Source organism: Megascapheus bottae, chromosome 5 (genome assembly GCF_031878675.1).
Source record: "Megascapheus bottae isolate mThoBot1 chromosome 5, mThoBot2.hap1, whole genome shotgun sequence".
NCBI lineage: Eukaryota > Metazoa > Chordata > Mammalia > Rodentia > Geomyidae > Megascapheus > Megascapheus bottae.
In genome coordinates this window covers 21,750,368-21,773,876 of record NC_143513.1, presented here as the reverse complement: position 1 = coordinate 21,773,876, position 23,509 = coordinate 21,750,368, and positions in this window count along the sequence as shown.

Here is a 23,509-nt window from a genome sequence, read left to right as displayed (position 1 = left end):
GTGTAACAATCTAAAGCAGGGCTGCAGAGCTCCACATTTACAAGCATTTTTGCTGTTTAGCTAAGGCCTTGCAAGAAGAGAGGATTCTCTGAAGGGTGTAGGTGGGGCATGGGATGGCATCACCAAAATGCCTTCAAATGTTCAGGAATGCAAAGGAAAGGTCTTTAAAGAAGTTTTAAGTGACAGATTACCTAACACAATAATCCATGCAATTGGACAAATTGGTTAAAAAAAGAAGACAGCTGGCTTAGTTCCAACACAACTAAAACTATGATTGGCAATGACAGAATAATGCCCAGAGAACAGGGAGGCTCTGTGTGACAGACCTGGCTCTGAGCCAACTCAAAACACGTCTCAGTTTTCTATTTACATTTGGCCTGCAGCAGCCACAGACAGGCTATTCACAAAGGATGTTGCATGAATCTAAATAGGTAAACAACAACAACAGGACTAATTTTTATTTTAAGATGGAGAATTTTCCAGCAATTTATCTTGAATATAGAACTCAGGCATTCCTCACTTTCTATGAAGCCTTCTCTTCTAGCAGAGAATTGATGACTCTCAGGTCTTGGCATTTCATTAAACCCAAAGCATTTGACAAACTATTTTTGGAAAGTTTTTTTTTTATCCCATGAATTGGTTTCTAGCAGGAGGAATTTATGATGAGGTGATTTTAATCCTTGGTTTTTGGAGACATCAAAAAATAAATTCTTCCTATAAATGATGGGATTCGGGGGAGGAGATTGAAGACCAAGCAGTGGCTGCAATGCAAACTCTGCCTTGTGAAAGAAAGCTTACCAAGTGCCTCCTTAAAAGGCCCAGAGTTGGAGCCTTCTGAGCTAATTGTGTTGTCTGAGAACTGGCAGCTCTCCAGCCCTACCTGAGTCACACTGGCTCCTAGACTCAGGTTGTCTGTGGCTCACTTATTCAGCTAACCACTGCAAAATCATTCACAGACCTTGAAAATAACAGATGGGAGGTGATTTATTTATATATTTTGACTAATAATCTTAACTTGTCATTTCATTTAAAAAATTTGATAAACCGACTGGGAGTTTGAAGAGGGAGGTGTTTGTGTTAAATTTATAACCGTGTTTCCTGGCATTTTGTGGTTGGTTATTGCTTTTGGATTTCTTTCTTGTTGTCATAAGAGTAGCCTGTGTGCGTGCGTGCGTGCATGCGTGCGTGTGTGTGTGTGTGTGTGTGTGTGTGTGTGTGTGTGTGTGTGTAGGGGGGCAGTGATGGGGTCTCCTTCACATTCTCTTATGTGGTAGTGTGATCTTGCATAGAACGATTTTTAGAAATATAGTCTCCACTGTGCATCCAGATTTTTGTAAATTAGCAGAAAAAGGACAAATGTGGATGTTTTATTAGTGCAATCTGTTTCTTACACTATGCATCCAATATAGTGAGATGACATTTTGCTAATAATTTGGTTATTTCAACAGGAAAAATAGAAAATTGATTTTACGGTCTGTCTCTTTAAATATTGCCTTTGTGTAGAGTTCAGTGATGGTTACAATTCTACCTCCTTTTAAACTGAGTATATATCATTTCTTCCTAAATAGTGTGTGTGTGTGTGTGTGTGTGTGTGTGTGTGTAGGCTAATGCACACTTGAACTCAGGACCTAGTGCTGTCCCTTAGCTTTTCTGCTTACAGCTAACATTCTACCACTTAAGTCAGAGATCATCTCCACCTCCAGCTCTTTGCTGGTTAGTTGGAGATGTGAAACTCACAGACTTTCCTGCTCAGGCTGGCCTTGCTCCTCTGAGCTCAGCCTCCTGAGTAGCTAGGATTATAGATAGGAGCCCCTACGGCACAGTTTTCTTGTCTATTTGTATAGACAGGCAGATGAGACAGATGTCTCGACACCTCTTCTTGCTCCTCGGACCACATTCGTAATGACTGATTGGCTTATGATGTTTACTAATTTTTCTGTTTGTCTCTATCCATGCAGAGACACTAAGTTTAGGAAAAGAGAGCTAGTGATGTGACAATTATCTCTAGGCAATTACTTTTTCTTGAAATATGTTCAAGGTAAAGCATAGTTTCTTTAGAGAACTAGAGAGTAAATATTTCAGAATCTTCAGAGGTATAGTCTCTCTCACAACTATTTCAGGTGCAGCACAAAATGAGCCGTAGAAAATACTTAAAGTGTAGGCTATAGCTGTCTCTCAGTGAAACTTTATTGGTCTAGAGTTTGCTGTCCCCTAGATAGTCTAATTTGTTCCTGATTTTACAAACCAAACAATGAACTGAGAGGGACATAGTACATCACTCAGAAGCATCCAGACAGTTTTGTAAGATGAGCATCCTTCATCCTTCAAGTGCCATGATTCCTTACCTGGACAGCTGCCCTTAGGTTCTCTAGATGCATCTGAGGTGGCTATGAATTACTTGTTTTCAAAATTTCAAGTGTTTCACATAGTCTTGACCCTTGCCAATCTTTTCAGTTTCATCTTTTTCCATGTTTGTGCTGTGGAGATCAGGGCCCCAGACTGGCTGACATTTTTGTGGGAAGGTCTGTTGCAGAAGTAGAGAACTGGCACCTTCTAGAAATACAAGAGGATGACATGGCTTAGGGTGTCTGGAGAAGTGAGTAGATTAGTCTGTCCAGACTTTTGGAGGTACATTCATTTATTGTGGGAAGTTATTGCTTTCATCTGCTGTATCCATGCCTGTGAGCCAAAGTGCTGTCGCAGCATGGTCCTGTGGCACCAGTCAGAAGAATCAATGGTCTTTATGACAGAGTTATTCAAAGGGGATCCTAGCAGTGCAGCTGGGAAGATGTAAGTCAGGGCACAGAGACAGAGAAAAAGTGAGCAGAAAATGGTCCATGTCCCATTCCTTTTTGTGATATCTATGCTGGCTTTGATGGCTGAGGCCCTTTTTTGTCTCTACAATCCTCTTTCCAGACTGTACTCTTTTCTCTTGCTTTGTATATTTTTAGTTGAGAATTTACCAGTAGCAAACAGCCCTGACTACTTTTTACCATCTCCTTGGTAAAGAATCTGTCTTGACATTTAATTCATTTATCTTTATCTATTTTTGAGGTACTGGGTTTGAACTCAGGGATTTGCGTTTGCTAGGCCAGAGTTCTATGACTTGAGCCATGACCCCAGTCCTCTAGATTTTAAATTGTTTTCCAGGTATGGTCTTGTTCTTATCCAGGCCTGCTGGGTCCTCAATCTTCCTACCTGTGAGCAACAAGTCACTGTGATTCCAAGTATGCCATATTCAGAGTAAAGATATTTATTTGCACAGGGCATTGGCGGCTCACGCCTGTAATCCTAACTTACTCAGAAGGCTGAGATCTGAGAATTGCTGTTCAAAGCTAGCCTGGACATGAAAGTCCGTGAGACTCATCTCCAATTAAATAGCCTGGAAACTGGAAGTGGTGCTGTGGGCTCAAGTGGTAGAAGGCTATCCTTGAGCTAAAGAGCTCAGAGATGATGCCCAGGCCCAGAGAGTTGTCCCTGAGCCCAAGCCCCATGAATGACCAAAAAACCCCCCAACCAATCAACCAAACCACCACCACCAACAACAATATATATATGTGTGTATGTGTGTGTGTGTATGTACTTATTTGGTAGGGCAGTACTGGTGTTTGAACTTGGTGCCTGTTTGCTAGGCAAACATTCTACTACTTGAGCCACCCTTTCAGCTCAGAAACTCAATTTGTAAATAAATAAATGATGAATGAAATAAAGACTTTCTTCATGAAGGTCTGGAAAAAAAGAATCTGTCTTGAAATGTCATTATATATAAAAGTCCATATTTTCACAGAAACTCTGTTTCTTTCTAACAAAAGAGACTTGAGTTTATTTCTCTTGTATTCGTGAAGTTCCTAAGACAGGTAGAAGACACCTTTCAATGCCTTTGTAGGAAGAAATATGTAATTCCATTCAGAACTTTACAGATTTGTGTCCACACATACAGAGGATCCAAAGGAAACAACCACGTCTGTCCCTCTCCTTCTGTCTGTGACTAAGCTGCTATTTTGAGATATAGGTAATGTTCACAGTCTTCAAAATGAGCAAATAATTAAAAAAAGAACAAATGACACAGTTTCCAAAGGCTTAAGCTACCACAGAAAAAAAAATCCAGCAGCTATGTAAAGGTATGTTCATTGTTGAAAGAAATTCCTTGTGCTGTGCCAGTGTCCACAGCAGAGTCAAGTGCAGAACTGGAAAAGACTATAGCCAGTGATCATAAACCAGCTATAATATCAAGGCAGAATGTTTCTGCCATATTAATTTTTGTGTGAAACAGTTTATAACAGCCTTGATAAATAACATGTTTCCAAACGTTTGCTTGAGTGGGAAGTGTGATCCAGACCAAAATGAAGCAGAATTTCTGAAAGGGAACTTTATTTCTGAAAGGGAACTTTATTCATTTTGATTCCTTATAGTGAAGCTATTTTTTTGACCCTTCAAATGCTCATTAAGTCCACAAATCCAAAGTGTGTAAATTACTCAGTGATTTTTCCTATGGAACACCCATGCGACCATTGGCACACATTAAGATTTACAGTATTTATTACATTCCACAAAGTCCCCTCCTGCCTCTGAGTGAGTGTCACCACCAAAGGTAGTCACTGTTTTGAACTCTCTTGTCCTTAATTAGTTTTGCCTATTTTTAAACTTCATAGCAATGACATATAATATCACGTTCCCTTGTAAGACTGGCTGTTTTTACTCTATGCCCTTAAGAATCAACCCTATATATTGCTGAGAGTTTATAATTTATTTGACCATTGTATTGCTGATGATAATTTAGATTGGTCTTGCACTTTAAAATGCTGAGAGCATTTGAGTGAACACACAAACTCTTTCCTCTTCGCTAATATATCTGCAGTGGAATTTCTGAATCATAGGGTAGGGATAAGTTTAGTTCTAGTAGATACCAGACATAGCTTTCCATAGTGATTACATTAACCTAATGCTTGAGAGCTCCTGTTGCTTCATATCACTCCTCAGTACCTGGTACTGAGGAACTTAAAAGTATCAACTTACTTTTACCGCTGCTCCTGGCTGTCATAGACTGCTCTCGTTGCCATACAAAATACTACAAATTGGGTGGCTTAAATGGCAGCAATTTGTTTCCTTATTAGTTTGTGGGCAAGCAGTATAAGATTAAGATGCTAATTAAATTTAGTTTTTCTCTTTTTAACTAATTAGTGTGTGTGTGTGTGTGTGTGTGTGTGTGTGTGTGTGTGTGTGTTCCTACACCTTGAATTCAGGGCCTTGTGTTTTCGAGACAGGAAAACATTATTGACAGTGGCTGATGAGGATGGTAGTTTGTCTCAGGAGTGGTTCAGCAGGGGCTCCTGGAGGAGTGGAAACATTGAGTCAGGCAAGTGGAAAGTGTATCAGGAAAGATGCCCTCCCTCTGCAGGCTCCCGAGGAAGTCTGCGAGTCTCTGGCATCTCTGGTTGAACAGCGAGGTTTGACGCACAATGATGGGGAAGGACAAAGATTCTGTGTAGATATGAGCCTTGTCTGCACTGACAGCAATGCAGGCAAACATGAGCTAGGTGTTGTGTGCTCATCAACGTTGGATGGCCGTTATCTCCACAGGGTCTTCTGGAGCACCTGGAAATCTGCCTGGGGTGGACTGGTGATGTCTGCCATGGTACAGGGAGGGGCTCAGTGACTCATGTGTTCTTTCTTTCCTTAAAAAAATTTAAAACAAACTTGTTGCAATGGTGTAATTCCTTTAAACAAATTCATAGTTTAAGAAAATAAATACTAGGAGGCTGATACATGTATGGCTGGGAGGTGGCGGGCGTGGTCAACAGGAAGTGATGAAGTCAAGGAGAGGAGATGAATGGAAATAGAAGAGTGGGTAAATCTAGTCACAATGTTCAATATCCATATGAGAAAATGGAACTAGGCAACTTGAAGGGATGGGTAGGGTTGGGAAATATGGGGAAAAGTGATGGAAAGGGTGCCATCAGTCAAGATGCTTTGTCTCATAAATTGATATGTTGAATTGAAATCTGTTTGTATAACTACTTAATAAAATTTTTTTTTGGTAAAGAAACACAACTTGTTTACCTGGTTGTAAAAGTGAGGTTCTCCACAAGCTATAATGAAAACCTATAACCTTCATTGAGTTCTACTACAGCATTGTTGAATATTAGAAGATGAAGAGCGTAGGATAGAAAACCCCCATTCTGTCACTCAGTTTTGACCACTGTGATACATGGACAATATTGTTTTACTTCTCTCCCTCCATTGTTAGATTATATCAAAGCAAATCCAAATTGCTATGTCATTTACATTTGTAAACAATTGTGTATGTCTCTCTAAACAAAAAGGATTCTTGTCTTAGCATAGTGCATTCCACTAGCTCCTTAGTACTATCAAATATTTGCTATTCTATTTTTTCTTCCTTGTACTTTCAAAGCCAGTTATACTGTTGCTTGGTTCCAGGGATTCCTCTCTGAAAAATCAGTGAAGAGCAGAAATGGTGAGATTCTTCCTTCAGTGACCTTGCCTGAAATCACTAACCCTTTAGACTACTGGGTTCCTCAATTTTAACTAACAGGGACATATAGTATGGACTTCATAAGGCCATGGGCCTCTGAGTATGTTGCATATGTAGGTCTAAACAGAGCCTGGGAAAGTTAAAGAAGTGGTCCTTAATCTGAGAAAAACTTGGACTCAAACCTGGGCTATGGGACCACAGAGCTGACATTTTAGGTACACATAATTCCACAGATGGTGCCTAAACAAAGTCCATACCACTTGTCATAACAAGTATTCTATATATGCTGAAATAAAAATTCATAAAAAATTAAGCAGTTAGTTGGGAGTTTGGCCTACTGGTAAAGTACTTGTCTTGCATGCACGAAGACTCGGTTCAATTCCTCGGTACTACACACACATAGAAAAAGCCGGAAATGGTGCTGTGGCTCAAGTGGTAGAGCTCTAGCCTTGAGAAAGCCCAAGGATAGTGTTCAGGCCCTGAATTCAAGGCCGAGGACAAAAAATAATTAAGCAGTTAACGTCCAGGTGGCAGTGGCTCACACTTAATAATCCTAGCTATTCAGGAGGCTGAGCTCTGGGGATCCTGGTTCAAAGCCAGCCTGAGCATGAAAGTCCAAGAGATTCTTATCTCCAATTAACCACCAGAAAACTGAAAGTGGTGCTGTGGCTCACGTGGGAGAGCACTCACTACCCTTGAGCTGAAGAGCTGATGGACAGTGCCCAGGCCCAGAGTTCAAGCCCCACGACCACCACCACCACCACCAAAAATTAAGCAGTTAACTTTACATATAGTATTATAGTAAGTGTATTTTGGATTAGAATAGTTCAAAACAAGAAGACTGGATCTTCTGACATAAGCAGACAAATAAAACAAAATGTAAAGTGCTAAAACAAAACACTACAGCCATTCAGGAGATCTATCTGCCATCTATCTATCTATCTATCTATCTATCTATCTATCTATCTATCTATCTATCTATCTTGTTGGAGAACATGGTCAGAGTCATGCTGCTGGAATCTGACTAATGTTTTTGTGAGAAGGGCTGTGTATGATGAACACATGCACACATGGATGAGCAGAAACTCAAGGGAAATCTTCAATAACAATAAAAGTGAGAATGGTGGCTGATACTTACTGATTTGTACCTGTATGCCCCATTCTCTCTTTTCACTTCTCCACTTGCATTCTTTCCCAGAATCCTCACCATAATCTGTGAAGCAGGTGCTGTCATTATGCTTACTTAAGGCTATTTGGTAGCCAGATACCCAATGGTTCATGTTTATAATCTTATCTCTTTAGTAGGTTGAGATCTGAGAATTGTGACTTGAAGCCAGACCAGGCAGGAAAGTCTGTGAGACTCTTGTTTCCAAATAACCGCCAAAAAGCTGAATGTGGAACTGTGGCTTAAGTGATAAAGTGTTACTTTTAAACAAGCAAAGAAAAAAGCTAAGGGACTGTGCCCAGGCCATGAGTTCATGCTCTAGTTAGGGGTACAAAAATGTGGAAACTCAGTGAGAGAAGGTTAGGAAATGTATCCAAGGTTACACAACAAGTAAGCAAAATGGAGATTCCCAATGAAGTTGGCATACCCAGAACCAAATTTCCCAACCATAATGCCCTTAGGTATATCCCATCTTGTAAATGTTAAGTTCTGTCATATAGGAATGATTAAGCATTCATTGGATTGTAGGTATAGGAAAGCACTCTTGGGTTTTGAGGTTCATGTACAGGGTTTGGGTTTCACCATCTGCACTCACTTGGCAGAGCAGTTGACCCAGTCAGGGACACTTAGAAATATCCACACCACACCTGGAAAATGACCAGGTTTCATTGTATCCCAGCTGGATTGTTGTAGTAATTTCCACATGTTGTCTTTCCAAGGTGCTGCTGAGACAGTGAAAGCTTCACTATTATGCACTGAGCTAACCTTATACCAACAAGAGAGAGAGACAAAGTTATTCACAAAACTTGCTCACATCAGCATAATCTGAGCAAACTCACCTCAAGGCCAAGCCGAACTGAGCAGGAAAGACATATGGGTGAAATATAATCACCAGCGCAGAGACAGGAGAAACCCAACAAAGCATCTGAGTGACATGTTTTGACCAGCATTCTGTCATCCTTTTGGATACATTGTCTGCAGGCACAGCCTAAGTCCTTAAGTCTTCAGAAGAAACAGGATATAGCGTGTGTGTGTGTGTGTGTGTGTGTGTGTGTGTGTGTGTGTGTGTGTGCAATGCCTCTGGAGGCAGTTCTGATCCAGGATACTGGACCTTCCTCCCTCCCCCAAATGTATATGGCAACAAATGATAGGCTATGGAGCAGTGGAGAATCATGATGTACAGATCTGATCTAGATAGAAGGTCCCTAGAAGTAATATTTAGAAATACACCTAATGAGTGGTTCACGCCTGCAATCCCAGCTACTCAAGGGGCTGAGATCTAAGGATTGAAATTCAAAGCCAAGGCCAGGCAGGAAAGTCCATGAGACTTATCTCTAAAAACTAGAAAGTGGAGCTGTGGCTCAGTGGTAGAGTGTTAGCCTTGACTTAGCCTTGAGCAAAAACAGTATCCAAGCTCTAAATTCAAGCCCAGGACTGGTACAAAAAAAAAAGAAAGAAAAAAAGGAAGGAAGGAAGGAAGGAAGGAAGAAGGCAGGAAGGAAGGAAGGAAGGAAAGAAGGAAGGGACAAAATACTCCCATTAGATTAAGCTTTAGGAGACCTAATGAAGATAAACAACCAACACTTTTTGAAGGTCAGTCTGCTGCAGTGGGAAGTAGGGCCCAGTGTATTTTCCTGGGATGGGAGAAAAGAGAAACAATCTTGTATCTTTGCCCTCTATTGCCCATTTTCCACCCAGGACCAGAATTAGAAGGAGGCAAGCTAGCACTTAGCATGCATTTAAAGAGGCATCACTCTTGGGTGCTGCGGTTCATGCCTGTAATCCTAGCTACTCAGGAGGCTGAGATCTGAGGATCAAGGTTCAAAGCCAGCCTGGGCACTAAAGTCCATGAGACTCTTATCTCCAATTAACCACTGGAAAACTGGAAATGGTGCTGTGGCTCGAGGAGTAGGCCATAGCTTTGAACTGAAGAGCTCAGGGACAACAGCCAGGCACAGGGGTTGGGTGGTAGCCTTGAGCTGAAGAACTCAGGGACAGTGCCCAAGCCCAGAGTTCAATCCCCATGACTGACAATAAATAAATAAATAAATAAGATCGTTTGTTGATACCACTAGATGGATCTTTCAAACATGTAAATATGAGAGTCCAGAGAAAAGTCCATGTGCCTCAGTAAGGTCTGGGTCTACCTAAAAGTTTCTTAAAAATAAAACACAGATTCTACAGTAGTAGGTAATGAGTTTCTGTATTTCTAACAATTACCGGGTAATAGGGATGTTGCTAGAGTTGAGGCTACACTCAGAATAGAGAGCATTCAGTAGCATCAAAGTCTAGCTGTGAGTCATATCTAGCCTGCCAAATGTTTTATCAATAAAGTTTTATTGGTACATATCATTTACATATTTCTCATACATATTTTCTTGCTATGCTGTCAGAACCAAATTATTGTGACAAAGACTGTATGGTCTATAAATGCTAAAATATTTATTGTTTTACCTTTTTTGAATTCCTTGCTGCCCTTGATTTATGGAATCTGTTTCTGTTTATCACTCACTATTCTGCTGCAGCCAAATGCCATGCACTTTCATTTTTTGGGCTTTGAAAATGATATCACCTCTGGCGTGAAGGTTTGTTCCTCTGTGTTAACTCATACCTTGTTCTGACATCATCATTGACGTCATTTCCCCCATGATACCTTGTTAGTCTTCGAAAGTTGACCTAGGTGACTTTTCTGTATGCTCCAAAGTGTGGGACACTCCTCACAATGACACTAATGCACATTAATTGTCCTAAGTGGTAATTGTCAGTTTTACTATATGGAGCTCCAACTAGATACCTGTCTTCATGAGAGCAGGAGTTATATCCATTAACTATTAAATTCCAAGCACCAGATATGGGATGTTCAGTTGTAAATTTGATAATTTTATGGCAACTTTAGATACCTTGGTTTGTTGCTACTCTTGGGGTTTGGACTCAGGGCCTGGGTGCTGTTTCTGAGTTTGTTTTGTTTTTCCTCCAGACTAGTTAGTGTTTGACTACTTGAACCACAGTTCCACTTCTGTATTTTTTTTGGTAGTTCATTAAAGATCAGAGACTTGGGAGCTTTCTTCCCTGGGCTGGCTCTGAATTGCAATCCTCAGATCTGTCTCCTAAGTAGTTAGGATTACAGGCAAGAGCCACTGCTGCCCTGCCACTTTTCTTCTTTTAAAGCATCTGGAAGAGGGAGATAGCTTAAGGGTCTGGAGAAATTCATTCTAGTTCGTTTCCCAAGGACAGGCTTCTTGAAGAGGATGAAAAATACTCAGCGCTATCTACTCCGGTGGGGACAATTTCACTAGGGCCACTTTGGCACACATACGCTTATACCCTCACATATGAACTCTCACACACAGCAAATTTTGGATCTTGTTTCTGGGGTAGGCAGAGGGCCTACATACCTTTCCTGTTTAACAGAATTGAGCTGAGTGCTGGTGGCTCACACCCCTAATCCGAGCTATCCAGGAAGCTGAAATTTTAAAGTTTGAAGGCAGCCGAGACAGAAAAAACCCAGTGGACTATTGTGTCCAATTAACCCCAAAAAGGTGAAAGTAGAACTGTGACTCAAGTGGTAGAGTGCCAGGCTTAAATGAAAAAAGTTAAAAGACAGTGCCCAGTTCCAGAATTCAAGCTTTAGTACTAACAAAAAAATCTTTGAGAATTTAAGAATAGATTGATTTTTTAATAATAATTAGTATACACCTAGGACTCTCCTGGCAGAGGATTACAATAGTGCAAAACTTAGATATGTAAGGTCATATAGGATGAGGCTAAATGAAAGGATCTCTAGGATATGGAAACAAGTGCTTTATCTTGTGTGATTGTTGTTCTTAATGTACTATGTTATTTCTCTTCTCTTTTGTTGCTCTTTGGATAATCTCATTTTGTTACTGTGTCTGACTTTGTTATCTCGCATATTCTATATTCATTTATTTGTTTATTTGAAATAGAAAAGGGAAGGAGGGGAAACAAGATGATTGGGAGGAGATGGGAGGAGGGCAATGGGACAAAAACATGAGAAGGGGTATCAATCAACTTACTATCTCGCAAATATAACTGTAACCCCTCCATATATTATAATAAAAATAAAAAAGAATAGATAGATGTTTTTCTAAAATTTACATTGAGTTGTGGTAGAACTTTTAGCAGTGGAGAGAGAAGTTCTCACTTCTAATGATTTTTGGATTGTATTTTTGTCCATTCTCCTTTAATAGGAAAAAACTTAATTCCAGGGACAATTTCTTAAAAGCAATCAGCCATTTGGTTGATTGCCTCTTTCAAGAGTCCAATCAATGGTGTATAAAGTCCATTTCCACTCAGCAGGGCCAATAGGATCTTGGGTGAGAAAACAAAATGTATACATGAGTCACCAAGGGCTGGCCAGGATTCTAACTGATGAATCTGGCCTTAAATTATTTCTCCAGTGGTCCAATATGTGCATTGAAGGTGGCCCTTAGTAAGATGAAGGGGCATCTGATGGTAAATAATAATGACTCTAAGCTATGCTTGGTAACATGATCTGGGTAAGAATGTCTGAGCTAACCAGATGCACCTTAAACCACAATTCTTTAATTCTTTCCTAAGATGTTGAAATCACACCCACTTTGTTCACAGATGACAGGCATTTGCCTTTTTCCTCATCCTTTTGTTTCTGCTCTCTCATGGCTGTTTCTACCAGACCCTGCTCCCTCTGGTTAAATATCAGAACCTATGATATTTTTTTATTATCACACAAGAGTACTTATGACTTCTTAATATCACAGGCATTTCCTCTGCAATCTTTCTCACTCCCTTTTTGAAGCAAGGGGAAAAAAAAACTTCTTAGGAGAAATTATGTAACTTTAGAAAAGACAGCCAGCATTTGAGACATCCTGTGACAATGAAAAGCCAAATGCCAGATGTTGGGGTTTGATTCTCCAAAGAAAAGTGTGCAAAGAAGGGAGGTATTGAAGTCAGGTCAGAAACTCATTAGAAGTTTGCTGATTTCCCTGTCTGTATAGTGGATTTGAAGGTAAGCAGCTGAGAAGATTGGGGGACCCAAGCCCAGATGGGCAGTATCTTTTTGCCCAGCAATCCACAGGTCTCCATCTTTTGCAGACCCAGCCCATTTTTTTTTCTGTTGATGTTCTCAAAATATGTTTATCCCAGAATTCAGACAGGACAAACAGGACAGAGTCTTTGGAGACAATAGTTTATTTACTTGTTTTGTCTTCCTTTGTTTGAATCTGAATGAATTGAGCAGATTCTTGGAATTTTGAATACTGAGAAACCTTCCTTTTTAAAAAACAAATTCTGAAGTTAGCTGCTCATTCTTCTGTTTGTTTTTGTCATAGGATTTTTCAGACCACACACAGTCATACTTTTTAGCTTTAGCAAGAAGTAAACAACCCACGCTCATAAATAACATTCATAAATATTTAGTGTAACAGAGATGTGTTGAGGGGGTTTAAAGGAAAGAAAATCAAGACTGGGTAAAAATGAGGTTTAATTGGGAGGAAAGAAAAATCCCCTATTTTACTGTTTGAAAACTTGAAAGCAGTTATTGAGAAACAAGAAAAAAATAGGAACTTTTGAAGCTTTCAAAGGATCATATTCTGCTTCCAACGTAACAACAAAGAAAGCATCTCTTGATTTTAATAAAGAAATAGTTGAAGAGTCCCATGACAGGGAGAAGAAATAGTTGTACTAGACAGAAGATGAATCATGGAGAAAAAGAAACTATGATCCTGGAACCAATCAATGATCTAATATGGAGCTGCTCTGGATCAGGCAGGCAGTGGGAGCCAGAGAAGCTGGCTTTCTCATCTTCTCCTTGTGGAGGGATTGCATCGTCTGTGTATGAAAGAGATAGTCATGTGTATACCACTTTAAGACCACTCTGAACTTATCAGAATGGATATTGGTGCTTCCCACTGGAGAAGTTTTACTAATTTTATCAGCATTTCCAAGACTGAGTTTGTCAAGTAGCTGCTCTAGTTCTTTTTTTTTGTGCTGGTCCTGGGGCTTGAACTCAGGGCCTGGATGTTGTCCCTGAGCTTTTTTTGCTCAAGGCTCGTGCTCTACCACTTGAGCCACAGCTCCATTTCTGGCGTTTTGGGGGTAGTTAATTGAAGAGTTTTAGAGCTTTCCTGCCTGAGCTGACTTTGATTCTCAATCCTCATGTCTCAGCCTCTTGAGTGAGCCACTAGCACTTGGCTGCTCTTGAACATTTTAGTAACGATTGAATGTGTGCAACATGGCAAAAAAGCTTTGAGAAAATTTCCTCATTGCTTAAAGTGAGATCTTGTTACTGTATCTAATTTCCTCTCAGGTTTAACAAAAGAATAATGTTCTTCTGTGAATTCCCTGCTCAGAAAGTTCCAGTACTTAAGACAGTGTTTCTCAGCTCTATTGCCTTTGGCTTTGGGTAGCCCTTTGTTACAAGGGCTTGTCTGTGTCATTGTAAGCCACTTAGCAGTTTTCCCTGGCCTCTCTTTGGTAGATGATAATTGTACCTTGTCTTAGTGTATTTGGGCTGCCACATAACAAAATATCAAGTAGCCCATAAACAATAGAAATTTATTTTCTCCTATTTCTAGAAACTTTGAAGTTCAAGATTAAGATTGTAAGAAAAGAAAAAGAACAGAAAGGGTGAAACTCAAGAGACCCACAGGCTTTATTTGGGATTAAAGCCTGGGAAAGGCAATCAAGTCTTTTCCAGCATGGCTGGAGGGGAAATGACCTCTCCCTGCTTACCACTAGGGTCTCTTTAAATCTTAAGCAGAAAGAGTGAAGTCAGGGGCCCAGATGGAAGCAGAGTGAGATGGAGATGGGGTGGGTGAGCAGCATTATTTTAACTGAGGAGTTTCAAGGTCTCCCCAGCCTCTGTTGTTTCATCAAGGGTGTCAGTGTCAGACCTGGCCTTGGTCTCAGGCTCTTTTCCAAGACCATTGGATGGGTTTGTTCAGAAGAAAGGGAAGGGGAGATGACTTAGTGGAGTCTGCAGCAAGGGAAGTTCAAAGTTGTGGTTGTCAGGGGAAGATGAGTGCTTTCAGCTTAAGTCATTTTCATCAAAGATGCCAACAGATTTGGTGTCTGGTGAGTACTCAGTTCTCTATAGATAACTGTCTTCTCACATCAGCATTGGTGGAAGAAATGATGGTTCTCTCTCAGGTCTCTTTTACGAGAACACTGATCCCACATATGGGGCCCCACTCCTATGAAGTAATCACCTCCTGAAGGCCTTACTTCCAAACCACATCGTCTTAGTGGTGAAGATTCTATCCCAAGTTCTGGAGGGACAGAAACATTCACATTGCAGTGAACGCCCAATCTTAACTAAAAATTACTCCAGCTTTTGCCAAATGTTCCCTGCTGAGTCCTGGCTGAAAAACATTTGTTTATGAAAGAGAATATAGTATTTTCTGTCTCCACTGACAAAGGTTTTGTCTCTACTTCCTTCACCCTGTCTGTAAAGCACATTTGTGTCTTGACTCCCTATGGCGTTCTTTATTCTTTTTTGTTTTTGTCAGTCTTGGGACTTGAACTCAGGACCTGGGCATTGTCCCTGAGTTCTTTTTGCTCATGGCTAGCACTCTACCATTTTGAGTCACAGCTCCACTTCTGTTGTTCTGATGGTTAATTGTAAATAAGAGTCCCATGAACTTTTCTGCCTGGGCTGGCAGATCCTCAGATCTCAGCCTCCTGAGTAGCTAGGCTTATAGGCATGAGTGACCATTGCCCCACATTCTCTATTCTTTGCCACCTAAGTCTGGCAAATACACGATTAGCCAAGTTTACCAGTTTGTTTGAGTTCACAGCTACAGAAAATGTTTTGCCCAGCTCTAGATACAAATTTTTCTGCCATATTGGATTTATTCTATCTCAACACAACACTCTGGGTTAAGCTTTAGCCAGGTACCAGTGGACCTTTTTACTTTCTCCTCACCCCCACCCACCAAGTTCAACATTTAACCTTGTGCTGGGCATCAATGTCCTTATACCTGCAATCCTAGCTACTCAGTAAATTAAGATTTAAGGATCTCATGGTTGAAAGCCACCTGGGCAGAAAAGTCTGGGTGACTTTTATTCCTAATTATCTACCACCAAAAATCTAGAAGTGGAGATATGGCTGAAGTAGTAGAGCACCAGACTTGGAAAACTAAAATGTAAGGAAAAGTTTCCATGCTTGAGTTCAAGTTCTAGCACACACACACACACACACACACACACACACACACACACACACCTTTGCTTTGAAAGAGTTCAAGGAAGAGAGTAGGGAGAAGACACATTAACCATTTATCAGAAACCATTTGGCATATGGATCCAAAATGGTCTGTGTATATGGTGTGATTTCTCTGCCTATTCTGGGAAAACGGTTGTCTTCTTGCTATACCTACAGAAACTACTGTGCCACTTCCAATGAAAGATGTGATACCTACTGCAAGTAGGGGCCTTAGCTACCTATATCTGCCCTGGACAATTAATTTGTCAATGCTTCCTTTGGTTCTGAATAAGATGGAGCTGTTTGTGAAATAACAGGAAGAGTAGCTTTAAAATACCTGTCATGGGTATTTTTACCTGTTTGGCTGGATTGGGTCATGGTACCTGGATATTTAGATTAAAGCTATTCTGGATGTTTATGTAAAGACCTTTTGGATGAGGTAAACCAGTGGACTCTGAGTATGGCTGGTTTTCTTGGGTCATATGAGTGGGCCTCATTCACTCATCTAAAGGACTTTCCAGTGGAAGAGGAAAATTTCCCTAAACAAGAGGAAATTTTCAGAAGGCAGTGTACTCTTGATTTGCAGTATGGTTTAATTTTTCCCCTACATTGTGCATTACCATGCTGCATGAGCCATGGCGGGGTCTCTAGCCAGCCTTACACAACCTGCTGATTCTGAACTTGTATAACAACTCTATAACAACAAGAGCCATCTTAAAATCAGTCACTCAATCTCTCCTTTTCTCTCTGATTTAATTGGGGGTGGGTAGTGGGTGGGGACAATTATCTGGAGAATATAATTTTTATAAGATCTCTGGGTTAACCAGGTGCTTGTGGCTCATGGCTGTACCCCTAGCTACTCAGAAGGCTGAAATCTAAGGATCAAGGGTCAAAGCCAGCCAGGACACTAAAGTCTGTTAGGCTTTTATCTTCAATTAATCACCAGAAAAACAGAATTGGTGCCGTGGCTAAAGTGGTAGAGCATTAGCCTTAAGTTGAAGAGCTCAGGGACAGTGCCCAGGCCCAGAGTTCAAGCTCCACGCTGACAAAAAAAATCTCTGGGTGAGTTCCATGTGACAAGGTGATTTCCATGTGACCAGGGATTACAAATACCACAGCTAGAGCTCTTTCCCTCATATATAAAAATAGCACCTGGTTCAAATCACATCACAATTATTTGAGACTTAATATTGGCATTAATTGGTTGAATAATCTCAGTATCATAACTCAGTACAGTATTGTTATCTATAAAGTAACTTAAAAATGTCAGGCCATAAAACTGGGATAAGGATAAAGAGATGTTAAATGGCTTCAGGTATAGCAAAATATAGCATTTTCAGTTTCACAGGTGGAGTCAAATGTGTGTGGCTGTGTGCCTGCTGCTTCTCTGATCATATCTGGTGATGTCTAAAATATGGCTCTGGAAGTAGGATGGTTTTTGCTGTTGTTGTTTTGTTTTCTCTTTGGCACTAACCTTTGGCCTATCTTCTTGGACAAGTAGTTCAGTCTTAGCCCCAACAGCTTATGTAGGATGGGCTAGGATCTCTGGTCTGACCTGGTTTTAGCACAGAAGGGACTGAGCTAGGATGGGTGGGGACCCTAGATATTCAAGATGCAGGCCTCTATGTGGGAACTCAGCACAGGGGGGGATTGTCTGGGATTTTAGATGAAGTCATAGGTCATCTAGAAAATATTAGTGAAACAAATTGAAATACTGGAGACATATGTGACTGATTTTCATGGTTGGCTGACAGGCGCACTGTTGCCTGGGGAGAGAAGCTGGAGCTCATGTGTGAGTGAAAGTGATCCTCCTCACCACCTTGCCCTTTGGGCATTGAGCTGGGGATGGTAAGCATTGTCATGTGATCCTGCTCCCACTTAGGTGTCTCAGTGGATGGTTTTGAGGCACACCTCTCTGTGCAATTCCATCTGGGATATTTGAGAAGGTTATGGGAAACCCCTTTTAATACGCGCTGTCATCTTGATTGACGTGGATTCAGAATATGTCAGTGTGCCTTTTAATTTATGGCAATATAAACAAACCTTGAGTATCCTAAGTTGAAACTACAGAGGTGGGGAAAATGGCCGAGAGGCAGAGCATGGATAATGTCATTAGTTAGCATCATTCACTTTAGGATGCATGAAGCTAAGGCGGGATGTTTTGGTATGGAGACCAGCAGCATATGCTGTGCTCACATAAAAACTGAAAGAAAGTAGTTAGTGTCTGGGAACTTGTGACTTTTGGCTATAATCCTAGCTAGTCAGGAGGCTGAGATCTGAAGATAGTGGTTCAAAGCCAGCAAGTTCAAAAGCTGTGAGACTCTTACCTCTAATTAACCACACATATGCACACACACACACACACACACACACACACACACACACACACACACACACACAAAGCTCGAAGTGAAGCTGTGGCTCAAGTAGTAGAAAATTAGTACTGGTCCCCCCAAAATGTTGTGACAATACTTGGAGTTTGTTTATATCCTATCTTGGAACGGAGTATTTTTTTTTAGTAGGTTAAAGAAAGCATTTCTTTTAGAAAGGATTGAGTGATAAGGTAACCTAAATTCAAATTTATATTTAGAAATGTTTATACCAAGCTTGCAAATTTTACCTGGTCCAGAAAAATAAGCTAATTAGATGGTAGTTGGCGGAACTACTGAGGAAGATCTTGGAATTCCTGAGCAACCTATTTGTGTCATCTTATACTTAACTTCAGAGTCAGGCTCTGTACTAAACCCTGGACAGGTATAAAGATGTGTTCATAGCTGGGTGCTGGCAGGTCATGCCTAGAATCCTATTTGCTCAGAAGGCTGAGATCTGAGGATCCTGGTGAAAAGTCAGTAGTATCGGAAAGGGTTTTACCTTCAATTAACCACGGAAAAAGTGGAACTGTGACTCACCTGACAGAGTACTAGGTTTGTGCACAAAAGCTCAGGGACAGTACCTGGCTAGAGTTCAAGCCCCACAACCGAAGGGTGTATGTGTGTGTGTGTGTGTGTGTGATGTATTCATCTAATGTCTGCCTCAAGATGATAATCTTGCTAGCCTTTGCTTCAGTGGTATGAGAATATGTAAACAAGACTCAGCCTTCTTATCTGCAAAATGGAAATGATAGTAATACTATTAATCAATTCTCTAGCACTATAATAAATATCTGAGAGAAATCATAAAGTAGAAAGGCTTGGTTTGGAGGTTTGGTCTTGTTTTTGGGTCTGTGGTAAAGTACTATCCCATGGAGGAAGCATTTCACAGATTTAGCACAATGCCTGACATTGTGAAACCTTGGTAAATGTGAACAATAATGATTGCGGTGTTTACTTCTCACATAGCTGTGATTAAATGCCTGACAGGAACAACTGAAGGGAAGAGATATTTATTTGAGCATATGTTTTCAGAGATTACGGTCCCTCATCCTTGGCTCTTGATTCTGGGCCCAATAGAGCAACAGAGCATCATGGCAGGAGCACATGGTGAAGGAGTTTCTTCATCTGTTTGACAATAGGAAGCAGAAAAGGGGAGGAAGCAGCTGGGGACATGACAAAAACCTGAGTCAAGTGATCGATCTACTTCCTCCATCTAGACCCCACCTTGTATAATCCCCAGAGCCTCCCCCGATAGCACCTCCAGGTGGAAAGCCAGTGTTCAACACATGAGCTTGTGAGAAACATTTCATAGCCAAGCCATCACAATAATGAATACTTCCTCAGCAGATAAAAGATGGTCCCCTAGTCCTCATGATAGGTACTTTTTGAAGGTTAGAATAAAGAAGGTGTACGCCTAGGAGAAACAAAGATTTCACAAGGAAGGTAGTCTTGAACCTGGGTCTTTTGTAATAGATGTGACCACGACAGGCCGTGGGGCCACAAAGGCACCTGCCCTACATGAACATAACCCAGAAATGGGACAGTGTAAAATATATTTTGGGGGCAAGGACAAGGCCAGCTGGAAGAGGGAGGGGGAAACACATAAGTTAAGATGGAAAAGGTAGGCTCTACCATGAGCACTTTGAATACATCCCCTGTGTTACTAATAAACTTGGTGGAAAGAGGCCACAAGGAAGCCACTGAAGGATTGGAAGTGTGTACACCATGGTTAGGACTGTCTGTGTCTTTGAATTCTGCCCTTCAAGGGTTATCCAGGGAACACAAAAAAATATTGGCAAAGCCTTTGGTTCAGGGATTTAAAATGAACTCAGAGCCAGGCCACAGTCCAAAGTGGATGGAAGTTTGGCTGTGAGGGTGAGGATTAGATCAGCTCTAAAAATTCACAAGGGTCCAATTCAGCTGCTCTGGTCCCTGCATTACCCTCAGTGCCAATATTTTATCTGTTAAAATGATCCCACCCTTATTGTTTCTACTCTCTTGCCTGTCTAATGGAGACACTTAGAGAAAGAGCAAAGAGTGCCAGTGCACAGCACAAACCTGGAACAGAGCCAGGCTGGGGGCAATTTGCCAAAATCTTGTCACTGACTGGGGCAACATACTGCCTCATTCCTTATTATTTCTTTTCTTTTTTCTTTTTTTGCCATTCCTGGGGCTTGAACTCAGTGCCTGGGATCTGTCCCTGAGCCTTTCTGTGCTCAGGGCTCTCACTCTACCACTTAAGCCATAGCACCACTTCTAGCTTTTCTTGTTTTATGTAGTACTGAGGAATCGAACCCAGGGCTTCATGCATGCGAGACAGGCACTCTACCATTAAGCCACATTCCAAGTCCTATTTATTTACTTATTTTTTTGCTTGTTGCGGGGCTTGAACTCAGGGCCTGAGCACTGTCCTTGGGCTTTTCTCAAGGTTAGCACTCTGCCACTTGAGCCACTTCACCACTTCCAGCTTTTTCTATGTATGTGGTACCAAGGAATCGAACCCGGGCCTTTGTGCATGCTAGGCAAGCACTCTACCACTAGGCTAAACTCCCGGCCCCCTATTTATTTTTTTAAGAAGTTAATTGTTATGATTTTTTTTTTCTGTGTGCTGTTCCTTAGCTTTTTCATTCAAGGCTGCTGTTCTACCACTTGAGCTACATCTCCGCTTCTGGCTTTTTGCTAATTAATTGGAGAAAAGAATCTCATGGACTTCACTGCTGGGCTGGCTTGAACTGAGATCCTTAGATTTCAGCCTCCTGAATAGCTAAGACTATAAGCATGAGCTATCAGAGCACAGTTTCCCCCTTATTTCTAAATGGGACAAAGTGCAACTTGAAGACCATTAGTTCCTTGAATATTTTTTGTGTACCTTCGACATATAAAGCACAGAACAGCATCGACAGGATGGCTGTTTTCCCAGAGCACGGAGCTGGTAGAGAAGCTAAAGCACAGATATTAATGACTATCAGATTCATGGGAAGGGGATAAGGACATTTACAGCAAATAGGCAGTGTGGATGGGTGAGGCCAAGGAGGGTACAGGGGGCAATGATGGCTCTCTGGGGAAAAATAAAAAGCACCTCTTAGCTCCCTATATTTTGACATTATATACCATCTACTGTGAGTTTGTGTAGTGCTTTCTTATGAGAACCTTTGATTAAACCAAGTTTTTACATCTTATTTTAAATGTCATGTTCTACAAACAAGTATTCAAGAAAAAGTCTCTATCTAACCTGAGCAACATGACCCAGGATATGATAAAGACACCTGCACAGTCATTTTCAATGCCTCACTCTTCGCCTATAAATATCGAGGAGACACAGTTACGCTATTGCATCATGATCATCTCAACCAGTCTTTTAGGATCCAGTGAGACTGAGAAAGGGGTATGGGGTATGAGTGGAGGGTGGTACTAGGTAGTGATGAAGACCATTTTCTGTAAAACACACCTCTGTGTTGATGTAGGAGGCAGTAGTCCCAGTAGTCCCAAATGAAGGATTAGATTGACTTTGATGTTAAGAAGATTTTTCTGATTTCTTCCTGGAATATTTGGATGAGAAACTAGAAAACTGAGCAGAGTGACCTTTGTGTACCCTAGTAAAACGCAGGAGCACAAAGAAATAGCCTGAAAAGGCCTGACTTTATTTACACAGGGCATCATAGTGATGCTAATCTAATACAGTAGAGGAAGATTTGTTTTTTTATGTCCCAAGAGGACTAATAAAATGGCTTTGAATTTCATTATGCTGAAGAAAGAGGCACTAATTCAATTAGTCACAAAATGAGAATTTCTCAGCCTTCTCTGTCCAGAGTAGTTCTACAGATTGCCTGAACCCATGCAAATACTGAGCAGTTTATTATAACCTTCATTATGAAAAATGCACTTTTAAAAAGCCAGCTTTTGAACCTTATCTTTCTTCCACAGTTAAAATGGAGTGTAATAGTGGCATTATATGATGGAATAATTCTGCACTTAGTTCAGCTCTGTGTGCATATACTCACACAATAAATAGAGCTACTGCTTTTTTTTTTAAATGAGTTCTAACTGTGATATATAACCATGGGGCAAGAAACACTTTGGTTTTCCTTTGTGCTAGAATTAGAGCTTGAGCCCAGGGCCTTATACTCTAGCTTGGCTTGCTCTCTCATGGGCTGGTTCTCTATCATTTGAGCCAGGTCTGTAATCCCTGCTATTTTAAAAGCTGGTTCTTAACTTTTTTCCTAGTACTGTCATTTCCCCAGGTTTAAAGGATCTCAGTCAATGATTATTGGAAGGTACATAAAGAAAAATAAGAATAAATGATAATTGGCTTGAAAGACACAGGAGGAATTTTAATGGAGAAGTAAAAGGATGCAAAGCATGTTATTTTTTTTTTTTTGAGCCGTATTGGGGCTTGAACTCAGAGCCTAGGTGCTAAACTGTCATTATTAATTTTTTTGCTCAAGTATTCTTCAACCACTAGAGCCACAGCTCCACTTTCAGCTTTCTACAGATGAATCAGAGATAAAAATCTCATGGACTTTTCTGCCCAGGTTAGTTCTGAACCATGGTCTTCAGATCTCAGCCTTCTGAGTAGCCAGGATTACAGGTGTAAAACACTTGTGCTAAGCTAATTTGTTCTTACCTGACTTTGGGGATTTGACCATTCAGTTGCCATTGCCTCAGAGTTACACATTAAGTTAGGTGACTCTGTCAGCTTAACCCAAATTATGCTATGAGAATAAATTATGTGAGAATCTCTGAAGTTTAGAACCCAGGTTTATTTCTTACTCAGTCTGTCTTGTATGGATAGAGGATATCTCTGCTCCATGGCAATTTATTCTGGAAGTTGGGCTGAAGAAATATTTTATATTTGGTACATTATCATGCTTGAGGCAGAGAAAAGAAAATGTCAGAACCATTCAATATCTCTGAAAGCTTTTGCTCTGAAATGGCTATCACTTGTATTCAATCACATTGTGTAGAACGCAAAATGGAACCATCTAATAAGGGAAAGCAGCGAATCATTGAAGAAAACTATCTTTTCCTATATCTGGAGAGTCTTACCAACAGGTAAGACTGAAATATATGCATGCATTTAATAAATTAGGAATACTGATTGCATTTGTTTTCTAATACTATATAACAAATGAAAGCAATACATATTTATTATTGCACAGTTTCCATGGGTCAGAAATTTGGGTCTAGCTTAACAGAAACATCTGCTCTGGGTCCCACAGACTGAACTTAGGGTGTTGGCTGGAAGTGCAATCTCTTCTTGGAAGAAAAGTCTTCTCCCA